Source organism: Lampetra fluviatilis, chromosome 31 (genome assembly GCF_964198595.1).
Source record: "Lampetra fluviatilis chromosome 31, kcLamFluv1.1, whole genome shotgun sequence".
In the NCBI taxonomy this organism is placed as follows: Eukaryota; Metazoa; Chordata; class Hyperoartia; order Petromyzontiformes; family Petromyzontidae; genus Lampetra; species Lampetra fluviatilis.
In genome coordinates, this window is record NC_136305.1 from 6,137,220 (window position 1) to 6,160,259 (window position 23,040).

Here is a 23,040-nt window from a genome sequence, read left to right on the forward strand (position 1 = left end):
CCGCGGAGGGTATACGCTGAAACTACCGGGATTTGAGCGTGCAACCTCTTGGCTGGGTCCTCTACTAACCCTGCCACCTGGTTGTATTAAACTCGGCTGTCTAAGCAAATTGAGTTGTAAATCAGGTAGCTGAGTAGAATGTACTTCAAATAACGAAAAAAGAGTCAATTTTCTAAAGGTTTGACAGTTTTAGTCCCATATCCAGCCAGCAAACGCTGTGACTCCTCATTGCTGCTAAGAAATGGATCTTTAAAAAAAAACTAAACACGTAGGAGGCTTTCGTGACCAATATTTTCCATAATAGAGGTTTTTTGCGTTTGATCTCGTAATTATCAGTGTGTCGTTGATATTTTTTTTACCGAAATAAGCAAACAAAAAGAATTCGCTTCTTGTTATTTGTATTGCCGCCCCCTGCTCTGATTGACCATTACTTCATCACACTGCTCAGTAGAGGTTTGTGAAGAAGCATCCATTTAGGATGCACATAACCCCGTATTCATAATCAACGGGCTAAAGCAGTGAACTATTTGTCTTTTGTTAACGTGACAGTTTTTTTGCTGATTGACCGTGTCGGGTGGTGGAGGGTTACGACACATTTATAAATAACGCGATCTAAACCCAAAAACGTTGATTATGAATAATATTGGTCGCGAAAGCCTTTGTGATAACCTCGTGTGTTAGACAACGACCCGCAGAAGCAGATATTACAGACCTACTCTGCATTCCTTTCAAGTGAACTTTTTAGTTTTTACCCACAGACTCGGGGTACACTTTCCTTACACGCCATGCTATTTTAATGTTTTTTTAATCTCACAGCGAGAACGCGTCCAAATTAAGAAATAAGTTTTAATAGGTTGTTGTTATTTTTGCTTTGCGCAGTGATTGGTCACTGGGCTGAGACGATCAACTCGCTACAATTGAGAACTCAATTTATCCATTAAAAAAACAAACTCAACACATTCGTCAATAACACTGCGAGCTATATAGGAAACAATATATAACAAGGTAACGTTTTGGGCCAATCGCCTTTCTTCACAGCAAAACATCCCCTCTGAAGCAGTGTTATTGATGAATCTGTTGAGGGTTTTCAAGTATTATTATTTGTGCTTGTCCAACGCTGCCAAGGCAGAATCGCCAAATCATCAGTTTCATCACAGGTAAGGTTTGCATGGGGGGTTATATCGCGTAAATATATAAATGTGTCGTTAAACCCGCCACCACCCGACACATCCAAATTATAAAGGTTTGTCACGGGGACAGAACATGTCAATTAGTTACTCGTTCAGCACTCACCGGCTGTGTGTTGGAGAGTAAAACCCACTACAATATTTACAATTCCAGTACAGAGACGTTTCGCCGGCAATTACAACGACAGGCCTCGTCAGGCGAGTTGCGAGTTTAAACGACACATTTATATATTTACGCGATCTAACCCAAACCACCCCCCCTCCCTCTATTATCAATAATATTGATCGCAAAAGCCTACGACTGATACTACTACTACAGCGTGTTAAATGTAATCGTGGGTGTTTTGTCAAGGATTTGAGCCCCAGTGGCCCCGTCTCTGTGCTCTGGCCGGTGAGTCACCAAAGCCACCTCCTCGTGATTGTTGTCCGCTCTAACGCTCTGCCCCAGGTCGCCTTCGTCAGAGATGTTGGAACTCAACAGGCTTTCGCCTAATTGAAGGAGATTGATTTTTTTTTGTTACGCGTAAATACAATTGAAAAGGAGGCGTCCACGTCTATGCTGAGTGACCTTGATCAGGCAGAGAGAGAAATGTGAATTAGTCTTTCTAGATTTGAAGCTTTCGTGACTGCAAGGATTCATACTCGTAGTTTTTTTGGTAAAGTCACGTAGGTAAAAAATGAAATTGAAATTCATACAAATAAAAATAAAATAATAAAATAATTATCACTTTATTATTTTAAAAATTAAATTAAAATTAATAAAAATAAAATAATACAATAATAATAATTATTTTATTTTTTCTTAATTTTAATTTCATGTTTTACCTACGTGACTTTACCGAAAAATGTATTATTTTATTATTTTATTTTTATTAATTTTTATTTCATTTTTTACCTACGTGGCTTTACCGAAAAAACTAAGAGTGTGAATTAGTCTATTTAATGTCGGGTACGTGCGATGTAAGGCGGTGGACTATTCCTGCTTTCTATCGGCATTGGTGCCACGCGCCACCAGAGGAAACTTACTGGGTTCACCGGTTATGGAGGCCGTATATTTGTCAGAGTTTAAGCACGCGACTAGAAGCAGTTTAGAACTTTAGGCTGAACCTGTGCTCTGAGTTAAACCACATTTTGTTGAGGGACCCAATTACAATTAGTTTCATTTCTGGTTTTGTCGAGTTATAATCATAGACTCGAGTGTAGGGGTTATTTGTGCCGCATTTGTGCCATCTAGCCCTTACGTAATAATCATCAAAGTACACGTCCGTTTGCTGGCTTCAGTCACGTTTTAAAAATAGCGTTTGGGCTAATGCGCTCCTTTTCTTCACGGCGTGTCCTCTCTATGCGCCTTTTTTTATTTATTTCAACCCGGCACTAAATTCTGATTTCCCATACGCAGGGCAAGTGCGCCGTCCACGTTGCCAGCGCGTGGAATAATGTGACCGTTGCAAAGAGACGGCTTTCCATTCTATTAATGCGAGCATACATAACGGTCCGGTGCTGTCACTTGCCAACGCGGCCAAAGACGAAGCCGTCTCTTAAAACCTGAGGCCACCTTAAGTGGGGGGGCCCATCACTAACGCGAAAGGACATGGACGCGGCGAGCCGCAGTTATGGAAATGCGAATCATTTTTTTTTCTCTCTCTCTCTCTCTCAGAATCAATATCGTTTATTGCCAAAGGCATTTATAATGATTTCAAAGTGAGCACTATTCACTCTTCACCCCTGCCTCTTACGGCAGAAGCGGTGCAATGTGTGCGTGTGTGTGCATGTGTGTGTGTGTGGGCCAATATCAGTGACGATTATATGAACCGGTTCTGGGCCTCCCCTAGGTCGACTCAGCCTCAAATGAGTACCTGGTGCGGTATGTAGTAAACATCGCCACTGGGGAGACAAAGGCGGCCGGGCGTGGTGTTGGCCACCCACCCCCTCGTGTGCCGTGCCGGCCTTCATAGGTGCTCGCTAACAGCACTTGTCCCTACAATCTGTTAAGGCTAAATGGGGGATCTTTGTCTTCGGCCTTTATAGGTGCTCGCTAACAGCACTTGCCCTTACAGTCTGTAGGCTATACAGGGGATATTTGTCTTTATCTTTGTGTGTGGTGAGCGGTCGTGTGGCGGTTAGCGCTACGCTGCGCTACAAACCCGGCGGCCCGAGTTCGAATCCCGCTCGCGGCCAACACCGGTGACGATTATCTGAGCTGGTGTTGGGCCTCCCCTATGTCGACTCAGCCTTAAATGAGTACCTGGTGTGGTGCATACACATCGCCACTAGGGAGACAAAGGCGGCCGGGCGTGGTGTTGGCCATCCACCCCCTCGTGTGCTGTGCTGGCTTTCATAGGTGCTTACTAACAACACTTGCCCCAACAGCATGTTATGGCTATACGGGGGATCTTTGTCTTTGTGTGTGCATGTGGGGAGCGGTAGTGTAGTGGTTAGCGCGCTGCGCTACGTACCCGGCATCCCGAGTTCGATTCCCGCTCATGGCCAACACCGGTGACAATTATGTGAACCGATCCTGGGCCTCCCCTAGGTCGACTCAGCCTCAAATGAGTACCTGGTGTGGCGTGTGAACATTGCCACTAGGGAGATAAAGGCGACCGGGCGTGGTGCTGGCCACCCACCCTCTCGTGTGCTGTGCTGGCTTTTATAGGTGCTTGCTAACAACACTTGCCGCAACAGTCTGTCAAGGCTATACGGGGGATCTTTGTCTTTGACCTTTGTGTGTGCACGTGATCGTTGCGTTTCGAGCAATGCGCAGTCACCTGAGTTTGATTCCCGTTCAAGGCTAACGAATACCTTAACCAGCAAGTCGGCCAAGCCTCAAAAGAGTACCTGGTCTGGCGTATAAACAACACTACTGGGGAGGGAAAGGCGGCCAGGCATGGTTCGCTAGCAGCACTTGCCCCAACAGCCTGTGTGTAGGCAACACGGGGGGGATCTTTGTCTTTGTGAAGTCTCCCTGTCCAGTATGCAAGCTGGGTCACATGGCTAAGCTGGTTTACGTTGGAATCAATGACTGCGGTTCAAGTCCCACTATCGGTAGTTTGGTCATTTTTTAAAGGAGGCATTCTCGTTAGTGGTTCTGATAGCATTGCACGGATCAACAGATGGTCGGTTGCGGTAATTAAATATACAAACGGTCAGTGCGAAAATAAGCATGGTGACTCTAGCAAGCTCGGTCCAACTTTGCAAGCATTGTAACTGTGGCTCTGTATCCTGTAACGTGTTATCGTGTGCTTACATTCATAGACGACATGCTCAATGTTAGCGTTTCCTTACAATGCGCCCTGGTGTAAACACAGCGATGTGGCAGGGTTAGGTACATGAAGAAGGGACGCATTGTTAATGATGCAATATTTCTCACGTCCAAACAACGCAGACAATTCAGGGTGCGTTCGTGAGAGAAACAAAAAAAAACATTGCCCATTTTTGCGTGAAGTCACAACGAAAATGGTCAATGTCAAGCCGACTTTGGTCAGTATAAAATCTGCAAATGGTTACAATGTAGAGAGGGAGGGGGGAAGGAATGTGGAAAGGGAAGGGATGCTGGGACGGAAGTCCACAGGAGGAACAAAGAAGAGGCCACGGCTCAAGATGAGCAACAGGAAGAGCGCTGGGCAGCGGGGGGGGAGGGCAGCGGGGGGGGGGCAGTGGGGGGGGCAGTAGGGGGGGTGGCAGTGGGGCAGTGGGGGGGGGCAGTGGGGGGGGGGCAGTGGCGGGGGTGGCAGTGGGGCAGTGGGGAGAGGGGGGCAGTGGGGGGGGGGGCAGAGGGGTCAGAGGGGCAGAGGGAATGACCGTGCCGAGATGTCGGGGATGAGAGGGTGATGATGAGAGGATGATGGTGGGAGGGTGACGGTGAGAAGGTGATGGTGGAGGGTGATGGTGAGAGGGTGGTGATGAGAGGATGATGCTGAGAGGGTGATGATGAGAGGGTGATGATGAGAGGATGATGGTGGGAGGGTGACGGTGAGAAGGTGATGGTGGAGGGTGATGGTGAGAGGGTGGTGATGAGAGGATGATGCTGAGAGGGTGATGATGAGAGGGTGATGATGAGAGGGTGATGGTGAGAGGGTGATGGTGAGAGGGTGATAATGAGAGGGTGATGGTGAGAGGGTGGTGATGAGAGGGTGATGATGAGAGGGTGCTGATGAGAGGGTGATGGTGAGAGGGTGGTGATGAGAGGGTGATGATGAGAGGGTGCTGATGAGAGGGTGATGGTGAGAGGGTGGTGATTAGAGGATGATGATGAGAGGATGATGCTGAGAGGGTGATGCTGAACGGGTGGTGGTTCGAGGGTGATGATGAGAGGGTGCTGATGAGAGGGTGATGGTGAGAGGGTGGTGATTAGAGGATGATGATGAGAGGATGATGCTGAGAGGGTGATGCTGAACGGGTGGTGGTTCGAGGGTGATGATGAGAGGGTGATGGTGAGAGGGTGATGGTTAGAGGGTGATGGTGAGAGGGTGATGATGAGAGGGTGGTGGTTAGAGGGTGGTGGTTAGAGGGTGATGATGAGAGGGTGGTGATGAGAGGGTGGTGATGAGAAGGTGATGGTGAGAGGGTGATGGTGAGAGGGTGATGGTGAGAGGGTGGTGATGAGAGGGTGATGATGAGAGGGTGGTGATGAGAGGGTGGTGATGAGAGGGTGATGGTGAGAGGGTGGTGATGAGAGGGTGATGATGAGAGGGTGCTGATGAGAGGGTGATGGTGAGAGGGTGGTGATGAGAGGGTGATGATGAGAGGGTGGTGGTTAGAGGGTGGTGGTTAGAGGGTGATGATGAGAGGGTGGTGATGAGAGGGTGGTGATGAGAGGGTGATGGTGAGAGGGTGATGATGAGAGCGTGGTGATGAGAGGGTGGTGATGAGAGGGGGATGGTGAGAGGGTGATGATGAGAGGGTGGTGATGAGAGGGTGATGGTGAGAGGGTGATGATAAGAGGGTGATGATGAGAGGGTGATGGTGAGAGGGTTATGATGAGAGGGTGATGGTGAGAAGGTGATGATGAGAGGATGGTGATGAGAGGGTGATGGTGAGAGGGTGATGATGAGAGGGTGATGATGAGAGGATGGTGATGAGAGGGTGATGGTGAGAGGGTGATGATGAGAGGGTGATGATGAGAGGGTGATGGTGAGAGGGTGATGATGAGAGGGTGGTGATGAGAGGGTGATGGTGAGAGGGTGATGATGAGAGGATGATGCTGAGAGGGTGATGCTGAACGGGTGGTGGTTCTAGGGTGATGATGAGAGGGTGATGGTGAGAGGGTGATTGTTAGAGGGTGATGGTGAGAGGGTGATGATGAAAGGGTGGTGGTTAGATGGTGATGGTGAGAGGGTGGTGATGTGAAGGTGATGGTGAGAGGGTGATGGTGAGAGGGTGATGGTGAGAGGGTGGTGATGAGAGGGTGATGATGAGAGGGTGGTGATGAGAGGGTGGTGATGAGAGGGTGATGGTGAGAGGGTGGTGATGAGAGGGTGATGATGAGAGGGTGGTGGTTAGAGGGTGGTGGTTAGAGGGTGATGATGAGAGGGTGGTGATGAGAGGGTGGTGGTGAGAGGGTGATGGTGAGAGGGTGGTGACGAGAGGGTAATGGTGAGAGGGTGATGATGAGAGGGTGGTGATGAGAAGGTGGTGATGAGAGGGTGGTGATGAGAGGGTGGTGACGAGAGGGTGATGGTGAGAGGGTGATGATGAGAGGGTGGTGATGAGAGGGTGGTGATGAGAGGGTGGTGATGAGAGGGTGGTGATGAGAGGGTGATGGTGAGAAGGTGATGATGAGAGGGTGATGATGAGAGGATGGTGATGAGAGGGTGATGATGAGAGGGTGATGATGAGAGGGTGATGGTGAGAAGGTGATGATGAGAGGGTGATGGTGAGAGGGTGATGGTGAGAGGGTGGTGATGAGAGGGTGATGGTGAGAGGGTGATGATGAGAGGGTGGTGATGAGAGGGTGGTGATGAGAGGGTGATGGTGAGAAGGTGATGATGAGAGGGTGATTGTGAGAGGGTGATGGTGAGAGGGTGGTGATGAGAGGGTGGTGATGAGAGGGTGATGGTGAGAAGGTGATGATGAGAGGGTGATAGTGAGAGGGTGATGATGAGAGGGTGGTGATGAGAGGGTGGTGATGAGAAGGTGATGATGAGAGGGTGATGGTGAGAGGGTGGTGGTGAGAGGGTGATGATGAGAGGGTGGTGATGAGAGGGTGGTGGTGAGAAGGTGATGGTGAGAGGGTGGTGATGAGAGGGTGGTGATGAGAGGGTGATGGTGAGAAGGTGATGATGACAGGGGAATGGTGAGAGGGTGATGATGAGAGGGTGGTGATGAGAGGGTGGTGGTGAGAAGGTGATGATGAGAGGGTGATGGTGAGAGTGTGGTGGTGAGAGGGTGATGATGAGAGGGTGGTGATGAGAGGGTGGTGGTGAGAAGGTGATGGTGAGAGGGTGGTGATGAGAGGGTGGTGATGAGAGGGTGATGGTGAGAAGGTGATGATGAGAGGGTGATGGTGAGAGGGTGATGATGAGAGGGTGGTGATGAGAGGGTGATGATGAGAGGGTGATGATGAGAGGGTGGTGATGAGAGGGTGGTGGTGAGAAGGTGATGATGAGAGGGTGATGGTGAGAGGGTGGTGGTGAGAGGGTGATGATGAGAGGGTGGTGATGAGAGGGTGATGATGAGAGGGTGGTGATGAGAGGGTGATGATGAGAGGGTGATGATGAGAGGGTGGTGATGGGAGTGTGGTGATGAGAGGGTGGTGATGAGAGGGTGGTGATGAGAGGGTGATAATGAGAGGGTGATGGTGAGAGGGTGATGGTGAAAGGGTGATGATGAGAGGGTGGTGATGAGAGGGTGATGGTGAGAGGGTGATGGTGAGAGGGTGATGGTGAGAGGGTGATGATGAGAGGGTGGTGATGAGAGGGTGATGGTGAGAGGATGATGGTGGGAGGGTGATGGTGAGAGGGTGATGGTGAGAGGGTGATGGTGAGATGGTGATGATGAGAGGGTGGTGGTGAGAGGGTGATGGTGAAAGGATGATGGTGAGAGGGTGGTGATGAGAGGGTGATGGTGAGAGGGTGATAGTGAGAGGGTGATGATGAGAGGGTGGTGGTGAGAGGGTGGTGATGGGAGGGTGGTGATGAGAGGGTGATGGTGAGAGGGTGATGGTGAGAGGGTGATGGTGAGAGGGTGGTGGTGAGAGGGTGATGGTGAGAGGGTGGTGATGAGAGGGTGATTGTGAGAGGATGATGGTGGGAGGGTGATGGTGAGAAGGTGATGGTGAGAGGGTGATGGTGAGAGGGTGATGGTGAGAGGGTGATGATGAGAGGGTGGTGGTGAGAGGGTGGTGATGGGAGCGTGGTTATGAGAGAGTGATGGAGAGAGGGTGGTGGTGAGAGGGTGATGGTGAGAGGGTGATGGTGAGAGGGTGGTGGTGAGAGGGTGATGGTGAGAGGGTGATGGTGAGAGGGTGATGGTGAGAGGATGATGGTGGGAGGGTGATGGTGAGAGGGTGATGGTGAGAGGGTGATGGTGAGAGGGTGATGGTGAGAGGGTGATGATGAGAGGGTGGTGGTGAGAGGGTGATGATGGGAGGGTGGTGATGAGAGGGTGATGGTGAGAGGGTGATGGTGAGAGGGTGATGGTGAGAGGGTGATAGTGAGAGGGTGATGGTGAGAGGGTGATGATGAGAAGGTGGTGGTGAGAGGGTGGTGATGGGAGGGTGGTGATGAGAGGGTGATGGTGAGAGGGTGGTGGTGAGAGGGTGATGGTGAGAGGGTGATGGTGAGAGGGTGATGGTGAGAGGATGATGGTGAGAGGGTGGTGATGAGAGGGTGATGGTGAGAGGGTGATGATGAGAGGGTGATGGTGAGAGGGTGGTGATGGGAGGGTGGTGATGAGAGGGTGATGGTGAGAGGGTGATGATGAGAGGGTGATGGTGAGAGGGTGGTGATGGGAGGGTGGTGATGAGAGGGTGATGGTGAGAGGGTGGTGGTGAGAGGGTGATGGTGAGAGGGTGGTGATGGGAGGGTGGTGATGAGAGGGTGATGGTGAGAGGGTGGTGGTGAGAGGGTGATGGTGAGAGGGTGGTGATGGGAGGGTGGTGATGAGAGGGTGATGGTGAGAGGGTGATGATGAGAGGGTGATGGTGAGAAGGTGGTGATGGGAGGGTGGTGATGAGAGGGTGATGGTGAGAGGGTGGTGGTGAGAGGGTGATGGTGAGAGGGTGATGATGAGAGGGTGGTGATGAGAGGGTGGTGGTGAGAAGGTGATGATGAGAGGGTGATGGTGAGAGGGTGGTGGTGAGAGGGTGATGATGAGAGGGTGGTGGTGAGAGGGTGATGATGAGAAGGTGATGATGAGAGGGTGATGGTGAGAGGGTGGTGGTGAGAGGATGATGATGAGAGGGTGGTGATGAGAGGGTGATGGTGAGAGGGTGGTGATGAGAGGGTGATGGTGAGAGGGTGATGGTGAGAGGGTGATGGTGAGAGGGTGGTGATGAGAGGGGAAAGAATAGAGGGAGATAGAAAGAACGCAGGAGCAAGGGGATGAGAGCTGCACGGAGCAGAGTGTGTTTTTATCGCGGGCGGGGAGAGGGGAGGGATTCGTGATTTATTAGAGGCCTGAGCTGAGTGAGATGTATTGATACAATAAGAATGCTGATTACAGCAGCTCTGTATCCGCCGTTTGAACTGCTTTAACTATTGAACTGTATTCTGTTACACTATGATGGTGAGAGGCCAGGGTCAATCCACTGCTGGATGAGTTCAAGCTTATTTTATTTTAAAGAGAACTCAAGAGACCAGGATAAGTCTCATCTGCAAAACTGACCTGGGTCACCACAATGACAACAGTAAAACCAACTTCACAAAGTAGCGCAATGAAGTAAAGTAATTAGAACAAAAATTAGCAACTAAAACATTTGATCACACGAGGAACTGAAAACATTTCAAACATAAATCAATGTTAAAGCTATCAATTTATGTCTGTCTAAAGTTAGGGGCGCCGTGGTGGCGATATGGTAACTCCCTCGCCTGGTGTGGATAGAGGTTGTGGGTTCAATCCCTGACCCTGGTGCCTGCTGTATATTTGGAGTTTGCATGTTCTCCCCGTGATCGCGCGGATTTTTCTCCGAGTCCTTCACCACTCTTTCCCTAGACATTTGAAATAAACGTGCGCTTAGAATATTTGGCCGCGATAAATGTCCACATGCTAAGGCACTTCATTGGGCTATCATTTGTGGCCCAAGTCGCTTCTAAAAAACAGCTATTTCGCTCAGTGGGGGCCTTACCTAGTAAAATAAAATAAAAAATGTTAAAAGTAAAATACGGCCTCCCCAAAATCACTGCCGCCACCTCCAATGATCCTCAGATTTAACAATAGCACCCACGGTACCATCGGTGGACATCCGCTTAGACTGTGGTATACTCTGCACGAGCAAATTACATAACCCCGTGATGAGTGTCAACAAGTCCTTGCAATGGGGCCCTGGTATAAACACACACACACTCACGCATCGGTGCAATAGGTACATCATTAAGAGACACGTTTGTATTATTGCTGCTGCTGCTGCTGCTGTTGTTGTTAACGATCCAATATTACCAAACCTCCCAAAAAATAATAACACTACAGCACAAACAATTCAGGAACCTGAACATCGGGAAATCGGAACGCCGGGTCCTACGCTCGGCGTGAGGAATGCACAGACTCTGCGAGTGTGTGCGTGCTGAGTCTGCACGACTGCACGCGGTCAATTGTGAATGGGGGGTGGGAGTGTGATGGTTGTTTGGTGGTGGTGGTGGTGGGAACGCGTGCCAAGGCGAAAGCGTGCCGATGTCAGATGTGTCGGGAGCGGCGGTTGGTTCCATGAAGGAAGTTCTGCAGCAGCTCTTGTTAGCCTTTATTGGGCTTCAGTGGCCGGTGAACATCACAAAAACCAAGGCAACGGTGTGCAGAGCAATATCAGCAGCAGTGCAGTGCAGTGCGTGTGTGTGTGTGTGTCTCTTTGACTTCGAAGGTGCTCGCTAACAGCACTTGCCCCAATAGGCTGTTTTACCTATACGGGGGATCTTTGTCTTTGTGTCTCTAATCGCACCTGCCCCAGAAGTCGGCTAAGGCTATACGGGTGATCTTTGTCGTGCATTTGTGTGCAATCATAATAACGTGTATTTTATCTAACTTGCCAATCCTCTATTGGTTTAAGGTTCTCCGCATAGCGTATCGGTTGCTTTGACCATACATCGTCAATAAAGGTTGGTGGACCGGTTTTGGATATCAGTCGCGACTGATGTCAACCATGGCCGAAAATCCAATTCAGGTCACCGAGTTCGTAGCGCGACACGCTCGCCACTTGCACCACCACCACAAGACACAAAATCCCGCAGTGGTATCACATTCGGCATTTATGTATCTGCTGCTGGTGAACAGGGAGGGGTGGGGATAGCGGACGGGACAAGTTCAGATATTACTCGTCACCAGGTTCGTAGCGTAGTGGGCTAACTGCTGCGCCACCGCTCCCTATGCATGTATGACTATTTTAAAGGGTACTCCAGTCAGGCGTCGACTCAGCCCATCACCTCCTCCCCGGGGTCGATAAAACGAGTAACTCTTTTGTGGAAAGTCAATAATGGGCAAACTCGGCCCTGCCATTGGAACGTGAAATTTGCCTGCCAAATGAGATACGTGACGCCCCCGTTTCTCATTTGAGAAAAGGCTGACTCTGAAATGAAATTACAGTACATGTCAATGTGGCTTTCAGAATAGCGCATTATAAGGTTGCCAGCTGTCCTTAAAATAAATCAATTTAAATCGTGATGATGCCATTTATTTATGCAGGAAAGCCTGTGTCTCAAGACTTTGTATTTCTTTCAGGAGGGTTCTGCATTGGGATGTTTGCCCAATCCCACATCCGTGGGGATATGCACCATCCAACAATCGTTTAAGTGCGCAGATATTTTACTTATACTGATTTTTTTTAAATATCCAGATGATCCAAATAACTGCTGCCAGACCCCCTCACCCACACCCATAAACGACACTCCCACCACCCCTGTTGCAAGAATAATTTATTTTTTTAATTTAATGTTACATAAAATACTACACACAGTGCGATGTCTCCACTGGCTCACAATCCGATTCCAGACCGATTTGAAGATCACAGTAAACCGTTGTCAACATTCTCCATGGACTCGCCGCTGCCCCATCCCTGCTTTTTCAGCTCACTCTACTCCCCTCCACGTATTCACTCCAGCCTTCTGTCGAAACGCCCCAGTCGATTTATCTCAGTGGGAGGTCGCTCCCTCTCCCATGCTGGTCTCTCACAGTGTGGACAATCCTTTCCCCCAGACGCCCGTGCTGTCGACTCCCCGCAACCGTCTCAAGTCCAGGCTCAAGTTACCTACCTATCTTCGTGGTTCTTTCGGTAAAGTCACGTAGAAGGGAAGTAATAAAATAATAAAAATAAAACATAATAAAAGAATAATATAATTAAAAATTTTTTTTTATTATATCCCTTCTACGTGACTTTACCGAAAGAACCAAGAAGATGAATCCCTGCAGTCACGAAAGCTTTAAATCGAAATTTACCTACCGATGTTTTGTTGTTGTATTGCTCTGCCCACGACCGACTGCCTCTCGCTATCAAACGCTCTTTGTGCACAGACAGCGTCTTGATATTCTGTCACTATTAGACGCCGTGGACTCCCGCATTTGTACCGTACATCTTGTAAACTACGGGCGCGATAGGTGGAACGGACATCAGCATTGCAGATCGCTTTTTTGTGAACTCCGGTGATGCATTTCTCACCGTCTCACTGCCGCGGCCGTGTAGATGGGGGGGGGTGCAATCGTTGTTCCACTTTTGAATCTCGTGTAGGGAGATGAATTATGGGACAGATTTCTTTTCTAAAATACTCCCACGATGAATAATATATGATGATGATGATGATGGCGATGATGATTGAGACGAACATCTTCCAACAATCCAACAGCAGAGTGATTGGTTTGGGGTATGTTGTAATACAGCCGTCTGTCAATCCAGGGTTTATCCAGCGAGCAAATCCCAGCCAACAAATCACTCCATTGGACGCGTTGGCTCAAGGCTCCAGGTCAAGTTACGCATTATCAAAAAGAAAAAAAGTCCTACATTTTGGAAAACGGGGAGAATAATTTGCAGTTTTTTTTTATTTTACAAATTTAGTTTCATGAGTTACAAGTGGAAATGAATTGGAGTGCCATTTTGTGATAGCTACTTGAATGTTTGTGTGTGTGTCATGTTTTCAATACATCGCTTTATTGTTGTTTTTGTTGCTATTATCGCCGTAATAACCGTGCTTGTGATTTCCACTAAATTATAAAAGTATCCGCATGCATGATGTCTTGGCAGGAGGGAATGCGACAGATGACTGCTACAGAGGTTTAACAATATCCATATGCTTGTTTTTATTTAAACAATGTTGTAATTTCGGGCAGGGTAAAGAGGAGACATAGGGACAGGATGTAACGAGGTGGTGGTGGTGGTGGTGGTGAGCCGAGGAGGTGTTGAAGGTAAAGGCTGTGATGATTCCTCCATGGTCAATCAAGATCCTGATGATCCTGATTTGTCAGGGAGACTCATTGGAAGGATTGAACCGCGACTTTGAACAGACAGGCTCTAGACAGACACATCAACGATACGCGCCTAAGACAAACACAACCCAGAACACGCACCCGATCTCATCACATCTCGGAAGCTCAACAGGCTTGAGTCTGGATAGTGCTTAGATGGGTGAGCGCCATGCATAACAGGCGGTATAGGCGCTCGAAACGAGGTTGCGGGCGGCGCAGCAAAGTCTATGTCGTACTGTACTGCTATGGTCCCACATCAATGCCCCCCCCCACCATCTTCGCCAACTGACACTGACCAGCGCGGTGAAGTATGGTTAAATACCCCACGTAGCGTGGCGGAATCCCTCATCCAGCAGTGGATTGACAAAAGCATTGGCCACCCACCTTTCAGTTTCATGTATTCGGTATAACCCTGTGAGCCACGCGGCTCTTGACTCGGGTGCAACCGCAACAGAAACATGAACATGACCTACACAACCACGCAGCCTTGGGAGCACCGCTACGCTTAATTTTATTTGTTTGTTACAATTGGGATTTGTTTTTCTTGTTTATTTTTTTTCTTGGTGCAGTTGCTGATGACAGATACGGTGTGGGTGGTGTGTGGCAGAGGTGGGACAAAGTCATTGTTATGCAAGTCCAAGTCGAGTCGCAAGTCATCAAATTCATGACTCGAGTCTCACTCGAGTCCAAGTCACATGACTCGAGTCCACATCTCAGAGGTGGGACAAAGTCATTGTTATGCAAGTCCAAGTCGAGTCGCAAGTCATCAAATTCATGACTCGAGTCTGACTCGAGTCCAAGTCACATGACTCGAGTCCACATCTCAGAGGTGGGACAAAGTCATTGTTATGCAAGTCCAAGTCGAGTCGCAAGTCATCAAATTCATGACTCGAGTCTGACTCGAGTCCAAGTCACATGACTCGAGTCCACACCTCTGGTGTGTGGTGTGGGGGGGGGTGACCAGCGCGTCTCCGAGACGCGATAACTCAGTCGATAGCGGCAGTCGCTCTCGCAACTCGATGCCCAGGGATTCTAAGCGTTGGCCGGATCACTCGGTCACGATTAGAGGAAGGCTTTCGCCTGCGAATCAATTCTACCACGCGCTCTCACGCCACGTGCTCCAACACCGTCGTCAGATTGATCGAATGACTCTGCAACCGTCGACAACCAGTGATGAATGAAGTCCGCTCGTGTGTGTGTATGTTTACTGGACGTTGAACTTCTTTTGCGCCGTACGTTGTCCGACCGTGCTCATCGGGAGGTGCAGTGTTGAGTGTATGGGCAGTGAGAGTCGATGGGCAGTGTGCGTGTTGAACTTCTTTTGCGCCGTACGTAGCCGACCGTGCTAATAGGAGGTGCGGGGGAGGGGCAGAAACTAAACACAAAAAGCAGTTCTTAAAGAAATTAGTTTAGTGGTGTAGTGGTATAATAGCGTAGTGTATCGTAGTGTTTAGTGTAGTGTGTAGTGAATAGTGTAGCATGATGTGCAGTGTAGTATGTAGTGTATAATGTAGTGTGTATTGTAGTGTAGAGTATGTATGCTGAACTTCTTTCGCACCGTACGTAGCCAACCGTGCTTACACCTGTCAACCCACACGGTTTACCCGTATTATTGTACAGGGAAATTCCGTTTTCAGGTCCCTACGGCGTACAGCCGTTTTCATACGGGCAAAAACATGTTCCTATTTGTTTGTTTCTCCTGTGTGATTGAACTTTGTACGATGAATGTTGAGATTTATAAGGGCACGGGGTGACCAATAAGGGGCCGTCCATAAATGACGTCACGCGATTTTGGACGATTTTTGACCCCCCTTCGTCACACGGCGTCACAAAAAGTCACACCTCCCTCAAATATGATGACGTCACAAAGCTCTGCCCCCCCCCCCCCCCCAAAATATAAAACATGCTTCAAATCGCTTTAAACTATTGTCATTGTAGTGCGTATTTAATGTGCGCTACACTCTGATGTTGTAAGAGAAAACATTTATTTAAAAGTCTATTTAATTAAGGAGAACGTGTTGTCTATATTTATTTAAAGTTGCGCATTTTGATGTGACGTCACATTTCTCACCCCCCCCCCCCCTCGTAACACATCGTCACAAATGTCTGACCCCCCCCCCCCTAGTTGCGTGACGTCATATATGGACGGCCCCTTTCCTTCGTGGCACATGAACAAAGTCTGTTGATCATACACAAACAAACGTAACACAGATTACGGTGCAAAAGAAGTTCAACTTACTGTGCGTGATCATTATTAACCCGTGTTGTCCAATTTACTTGACCGATGGATATCCCACTTTCTCCCAATCGTTTACTTACCTGACGAGGCTGTCACCGATTTCGGGCGACTCGCGTGATTCATGCGCTCCCCATTACAACTGTAATTAATTATAAAATCTATTAAATCATCGACGAAGACGACAAATAGAGGTAAGAATGGGGGTAAAAAATCGGGCCCTGTGTGCGTGACCCCCCCCCTCCTCCCATAATGATGATAGATTCTTAGACTTTAGTCACCTGTCAGCTCCGATCAATTTGTAACGCCTTCGAGATTGAAAGCGATTGACGAGCTGGTAATATAATAATAATAGGAAAGAGGCACGTGGCCACGACTAGAAACTACCATTAATTGCATTACCACAGCGTACACGGCTCCCAAGAACCACAGACGCGGTCAGCCAACCAACCAACCCACCCGCACATCTGTAATATATCACGCTCGGAACTTGAATATTACAGCAGCGAGGACGTTATTGGAGGAGGAAGAAGAAGAAAAAACGCCCGTAACACCACTCGTACTTTCATATCGCGGCCCTATATATTTTTTTTTATTTTTTTTTGGACACGTGAGAGAACTTAACGTGAAATGAAATCGCTTCATTAAGCCCAAGGAATGCCTCAACCTCTTACAGGAGGTATACTTAGCGATTGTTTGGCTAATTCCATTGATGAGTTGCCCGTGGCTTGTTCAGAGAAAAGATGAGAGCGATGGTCGGAGGGAAGCCCCCTGGCCACGCAATATGTCCGTGGCTTTGACAAAGCTCCACACAGACGGATTCAAGAATATATTGCTGTACTGTCACATCCTGGGCACCTCAGCCCAAGCCCCCAACGCCGGGATTGCTGATTGCACGCAAAAGTAATTGTTGTTGAGATGTATTGCTATTATTGTTGCACTAACTGTCGTGATTGTGATGGTTGCAATTGTTGTGTATGTTGTGGTTCATTGCTAATGACTATGATTTTTGGGGTTGCTGTTGTTGTGGGTAGGATTGCTGTGATTGTTGCGTTTGTTGTTGTGGTCGTTGTGGTGGTTTGTGGCGAGTTGCTATGATTATTGTGGCTGTTGTGGATTTTCTGGTGGGTTGCTATGATTGTTGCGGATTTTGTGATGGATGCTGTGGTGCGTTTCTATGACTGTTGCGTTTGTTGTGGTTGTTGTAGATGTGGTGGTTTGCTATGAGTATTGTGGTTGTTGTTGTTGTTATGGATGCTGTGGTGCGTTGCTATGACTGTTGCGTTTTTCGTGGTTGTTGTTATGGATGTTGTGGTTTGCTATGGTTGCTGTGGTGTTTGTTGTGGATGTTGTGGTGGGTTGCTATGGTTGTTGTGGATGTTGTGATGGAGTGCTATGATTGTTGTGGATGTTGTAGATGTTGTGGTGGGTTGCTATGAGTGTTGCGTTTATTGTGGTTGCTGTTGCAGATGTGGTGGTTTGCTATGATTGATGTGGTTGTGGCTGTTGTGGTGAATTTCTACAAGTGCCAGGATGACTGATAGAACGCTTGACGAGTATCACTCTGGCAACACTTCACCGTTGAAATTGGCCAGCTCACTAACCGCGGTCAAAGTTTCAGTTCCAAGATAATTGTCTTGAAATTGTAATAGTTGTATTGTTGATTTTACGGCACAGTTTATTTGTTAAACTTAGCCCTCCCTCCCCCACGATAAAAATCAAACGACATTATTACTAAATGGGATCTTACAGTATGGTACTCGCATGAAGCAAGCGCGTGTATTTCCTGCCAGTAGGGGACAGCTCTAACCCTATTCCAACCCCAACCTTTTCATTGGTCAAACATTTGGCAGGCTCGATTTGATTAAGCAATCTTTCATTGGCAACAGCTGTGATTGAGAACAACATCTGTTTTTTCGAACATGGGCTGTTTGCAGCAGGTTTATATATACCTGCATTTCAAAAACTCGCCAAACTTAAATAGTTTCACGAAGCCTAACTTAGGCCCCACGTGTACACTGGCCATCTTGACATAAATTCAATTGGACATTTTATACTTTCCAGACTCAGCAGTGCGATGGAACATGGGTGCATGCACAGCCTTTGAGTCAATCCACTGCTGGATGAGGGCCTCTCAATTACACGTGGGTCGTGGAGGTTAGTTGACCATTATACACACTGGTCAATGAAGGTCATAGACATGGAAACATTTATGATTTGGTGCGATGTATTCTGTTGCAATGTTCCCCGTTGCCCAACACTTGGCCTCACTGCCGTATGACAAACTGTTTGGGCATTGTAGTCGCCCATCCAAGGACTATCCAGGTTCATCGCATGCTTAGCTTTCGAGCTCTGATAAGGTAGGGCACATACACACAGCGGTATGTGAATGTGATATACGTGCCAGTGAAGGCAGTAACATTCAAGGGTCCCAGTGTGTTGAATTCCATGACTGCATAGCAATGTTTCAGAGTATTATCGAAGCTTAAAATCTTACATATATTGGCATTCAACAACCATTTAACATCAATCACAAGTGCAGTAAGCACACTGCTTTATGCTTCTGCCATGGACCAAATTGATCAAATTTTACAATTACCAGCAGTATATCATTTTAGGAATACGCGAAAGTGGAGCTATATTTGCAACTACATCCAAATTAATTATCAACGTGGGTGATTATTTGACCATACTTCACCATGCTGGCAATAGAGTAAGGTCCAGAACGAGTTCCGATATCACTCGCCACTGATGAAAGCCATGGCCGAGCCATCTCATCGTCGCCAATCAGCATTGGCCAGCACGATGCTGGATGGCTAAACAACCCCCACGGACCAACGCGGCACAGAGAGAGGCATTCATGAAGCAATGGATTGCTGAAGGCCTGAGAATAATGAAAGTTATTTATTGTCTTTACGATACTCTACGGGGTGGAACAGTGACGCAGTGGTTAGCGTTCTCTGCCCTGAAACCCGATGACCTGCTTAGTTCCTCCTCCTGCCATTGCCAACATCAGTGCCGAGTGATATCTGAATCGTTCCTGGGCAGTCCTCTCAATTCACTGACCCATACTGACCAGTACAGTATTATTACATTGTACGATAGTATTGTCTTTACAGATGCTGTTCGGCTGGAGAGTATTCGTGTCTCTAAAGCAGTTTTGACCTTCGGGGAGTTTTATGGAGAAAAGTGTTTACCTCCAAATATCCAGTTACAATGTAAGCCTTGAATGTTGTAACAGAAAAAAGTCCCTTTTTCAATTTAACTTTTCATCATGAGATTAAGTATCCATCCGGAATGCTCGCACAGCAGTGCATCGCCCCACGTGAGAGAACACCCCACGGAAGAAGATATCACAGAATTACTTCTGAGATCACTTTAAAGTGACCACTTCATAGCCACACACTAAAGGGTGATGCACTTTCCCTCATCCTCTGCTACAGATACATTTTTGCCGCGTGGCCGTTAAACTGATACCTTTAAATATCACCTCTGGACTTTTGACAAATTTAAATTGAACAAATAATTATGACAGGGGCACGCGGCTGGGGGAAGGGGTGAGGGGGCTTTGTACGTGTAAGTGACGACGGAAGAGGCACATACTATATGCACATGGGAAAAGAAAATCAGAGGACCTGACCCCAGGTAATGATGCAACTTTAGGCTTCGAAGAAGACTTGTGACTGGGCTGAAACCATAAACTCACTACACTCCAGAACTCGTTTTAATGAAGAGCAGCTGAAACCAGGAGTTAAGCCCATGATCTCAGCAGTGTTGGCTCAGAATTCAGACCCCAGAGCCATTCAGCCACCGCACGTTGGAGTGATTCTGATGTTGGGGAGGAAGGCAGCCACAGTGGGGGGGAGGGGGGGGCTCATTTCGCATAGCCAAGAGGGCCAATGAAGGGTATTAATTGGGCAGTATCACAATGAGCATAGTGGGAGCGTCATGATGTATCGCTTCATCGATTGATATTGGTCTTAAACTCACAATATCATATGCGCACAAAATCGATGTTTTTCTCTTCATATATGTCGAATGTAAATGGGTTCGTAAGACCCTCTGCTGCAGAGAATAATGTCCATTGCATGACAGTCAAACCAAAGGTTTTAATTATTGCAGTTCGAATTTTTCCAAATTAGGTGTGGGACCATCTATAGTTTCATGGATTTTTGTTGCGTCGCTGGGCTGAGACCATCAACTTCGCCACCCTTGAGAACCCAGTTTAATCAGAGGCAGCTGCCTGGATTCGAACCCAGGATATCAGCGGTGCCAGCGCAGCAACTCTGACTTCTGGACCACCGCAAAAATCAGTTTGAACGGATACATCGATGCATCATCATCATCATCACACGTGAAGGAATGGATCGCCACAACCCACCCCGCGTGGGTTGTGTCAGCAAACTCTACGGCCCTGCCAGCGGAATCGCTGAGTATGGGAGTGCACGGAAATTCCATGGCTCCACTATAACTCCGCCTTATCTCAATTTTACATCGCCCCATTAATTTAGGGGTGGTAGCGGACCACGGGCAGAGGAATGGGGCCCTCCACGAAGAACGATTTGCACCAATTGAGTCGATTTTTTCTACAACTTCAGACGTTAAATTTCGATGTAAAGCTTTCGTGACTGCAGGGATTCATCTTCTTGGTTCTTTCTGTAAAGTCACGTAGAAGGGAAATAATAAAATAATAAAAATTAAACATAATAAAATAATTCTCACGACGTTTCGGCCACAACGCAAGCAGCCGTCCTCAGGTGAAGAACAGGTCTGTCGGAAAGACAACGTCTGAATCATTCAGACGCTGTCTGAATCATTAATAATAATTCTCACGACGTTTCGGCCACAACGCAAGCAGCCGTCCTCAGGTGAAGAACAGGTCTGTCGGAAAGACAACGTCTGAATCATTCAGACGCTGTCTGAATCATTCAGACGCTGTCTTTCTGACAGACCTGTTCTTCACCTGAGGACGGCTGCTTGCGTTGTGGCCGAAACGTCGTGAGAATTATTTTATTATGTTTTATTTTTATTATTTTATTATTTCCCTTCTACGTGACTTTACCCGAAAGATCCAAGAAGATGAAACTTCAGACATTGTTCTGCCACCAACAGGAGGGGAACAGAATGATGGCCAAACCACCACACGACTCGGGCCCAATGTCTCCAACACCGCCGCTTCACTGGCGCACTGCGGTACGGCGCGGTGTCCCACTGGTTATTTGCCAAGTCGAGCGGGAAGAAACCGTGGATGCGCGCTGGCCTCACGAAACATCTCAATCTGTTTCAGGGGTTAAGCCGAACCAGGGGTATCAGTAGTACACAACTAAACGATTAACAACTTAACATTTTGTTTTATTTTACCAGGTAAAGCCCGCTGAGCTATTTAATATTTTTTCAGAAGCGACCTGGCTATCACAAATGATAGCACAACGAAGCGGCTTATCGTCGATGTGGAAATTTATAGGAGTCAAATACTCTAAATGTGGAGGGACAAACCGGAGGACCTGGAGAAAAAGTCCACGCGACCACGAGGAGAACATGTACATTTCAAATATAGAGCAGGCGTCAGGGTCGGGATCGAACCCACGATCTCCTGTATACCAGGCGAGGGAGTTAACATCTCGCCACCACGGCACTCAGCATCACCCCCATCATTTGACGTTTATGTGTATGTACGTTGAACTTCTTTCGCACCGTACGTAGCCAACCGTGCTCACCGGAGCATCTGGACTCGTTCATTGCGCGGGACGTCAGCGGCACAGCTCCTCGGCTCGCCTTCTGTAGTGGGAAAAAAACACAACCATCTGGCGCCTTCTTAAGCAGCAGACTGACTCGGCACGGCCCTGGTACGGCTCGGTTGTGACAGTGTAAAAAAAAAACGGTATTCTATGCCCCCCGCGTAGTGAAGTGGATTTTGTTTTTTTGTCTTGATCTCGAGCACCTTCTGTTGCAGAACGGAGAACAAGAATCCGCAATAAATCTGCAAAAGCGAAAATTCAGCGGCTATAAGTTGACATGAGGAACTTGGTGGCGCAAACTAAGTCGTTTTATTGCGTTTCACAGATTGTCTTCCGGCCTGATTGGATTATTTCGCCGGTGTCATCACACGCATTTATTATTCCCCCCCTCACCCCACCAGCCACCTCTACCATTTTTAACTTTCGTTATTGGGCCGCGCAGACATTTAGCGAAAACGTCGCGTTTCGCTAAAATTTAAACAGAGCCTCGAAGTTTTCACGTTTTTTTTGTTCACAATGGGGGGGGGGGGGGGGACCGCTCTTGCCCCTAACAATACATCTCTCTCACGTCTTCGAAAGTCTCGCAGCAGCCGCAGCCGCAGCAAGATTCTGCCATCCAACACATCTGCCGCACGCGCAGGCAGCCGAGAGGGGAAGAGATGGAAACAGAAGAAAAAAAAACCCTTAAGATTGCTCAAAGAGCCGAGGAACACTAATTTAGCGATTGCCGCACATATTAACGAGCAGCGGGTAACCGTCAAATTAAGGCTCCGTAGCAGCGCAGTCAATCACGTTGCGCGCATTTCTCGCCACGACGCCAAAACCGAAAGCCATCCCCCCCCCACATCCCCCCACTCCTTACGAGGCGACTCGTTAATACATACAATAGCTGGGGCGAAAATCCGGCACGCGGAGAGCAGGCAATCCGGTGCCATCGTAGAAAAATCCATTCTACTCTCTTGCCCCGCGCATTCTTCTCATCCCACCCCCTCCCCACCACCACCACCGCCACCGCCACCGCCACAACCCTCCCGATCGTGCCGGGTGCTTTTCCCCGATCATTGTGCAGGCAGCCCATTTGCAATGGCTTTCGGACGTCATGGAGTGAAATAACGGAGTATACCGTGCCACCTATAACAACAACAATTATACGTAAAGTCCCCGTTAATTTGTCTGAATGATTCAGACGCTGTCTTTCCGACAGACCTGTTCTTCACCTGAGGACGGCTGCTTGCGTTGTGGCCGAAACGTCGTGAGAATTATTTTATTATTTTTATTTGTA

The 23,040-nt window shown here is 48.1% G+C and overlaps 1 long non-coding RNA gene across 1 annotated transcript in view; it reads right to left on the bottom strand.

The window, feature by feature from the left end:
• LOC144943584 (uncharacterized) overlaps positions 1 to 22,687 on the bottom strand; it is a 111,744-nt gene extending 89,057 nt beyond the window's left edge. Inside the window, exons 1-2 of the long non-coding RNA XR_013639510.1 lie at positions 22,643 to 22,687; positions 21,738 to 21,798 (exon numbers count right to left, since the gene is read on the bottom strand). This is a non-coding gene — a long non-coding RNA (uncharacterized LOC144943584). The remainder of the gene's footprint in view (positions 1 to 21,737; positions 21,799 to 22,642) is intronic.
• Positions 22,688 to 23,040: the final 353 nt, after the last annotated feature.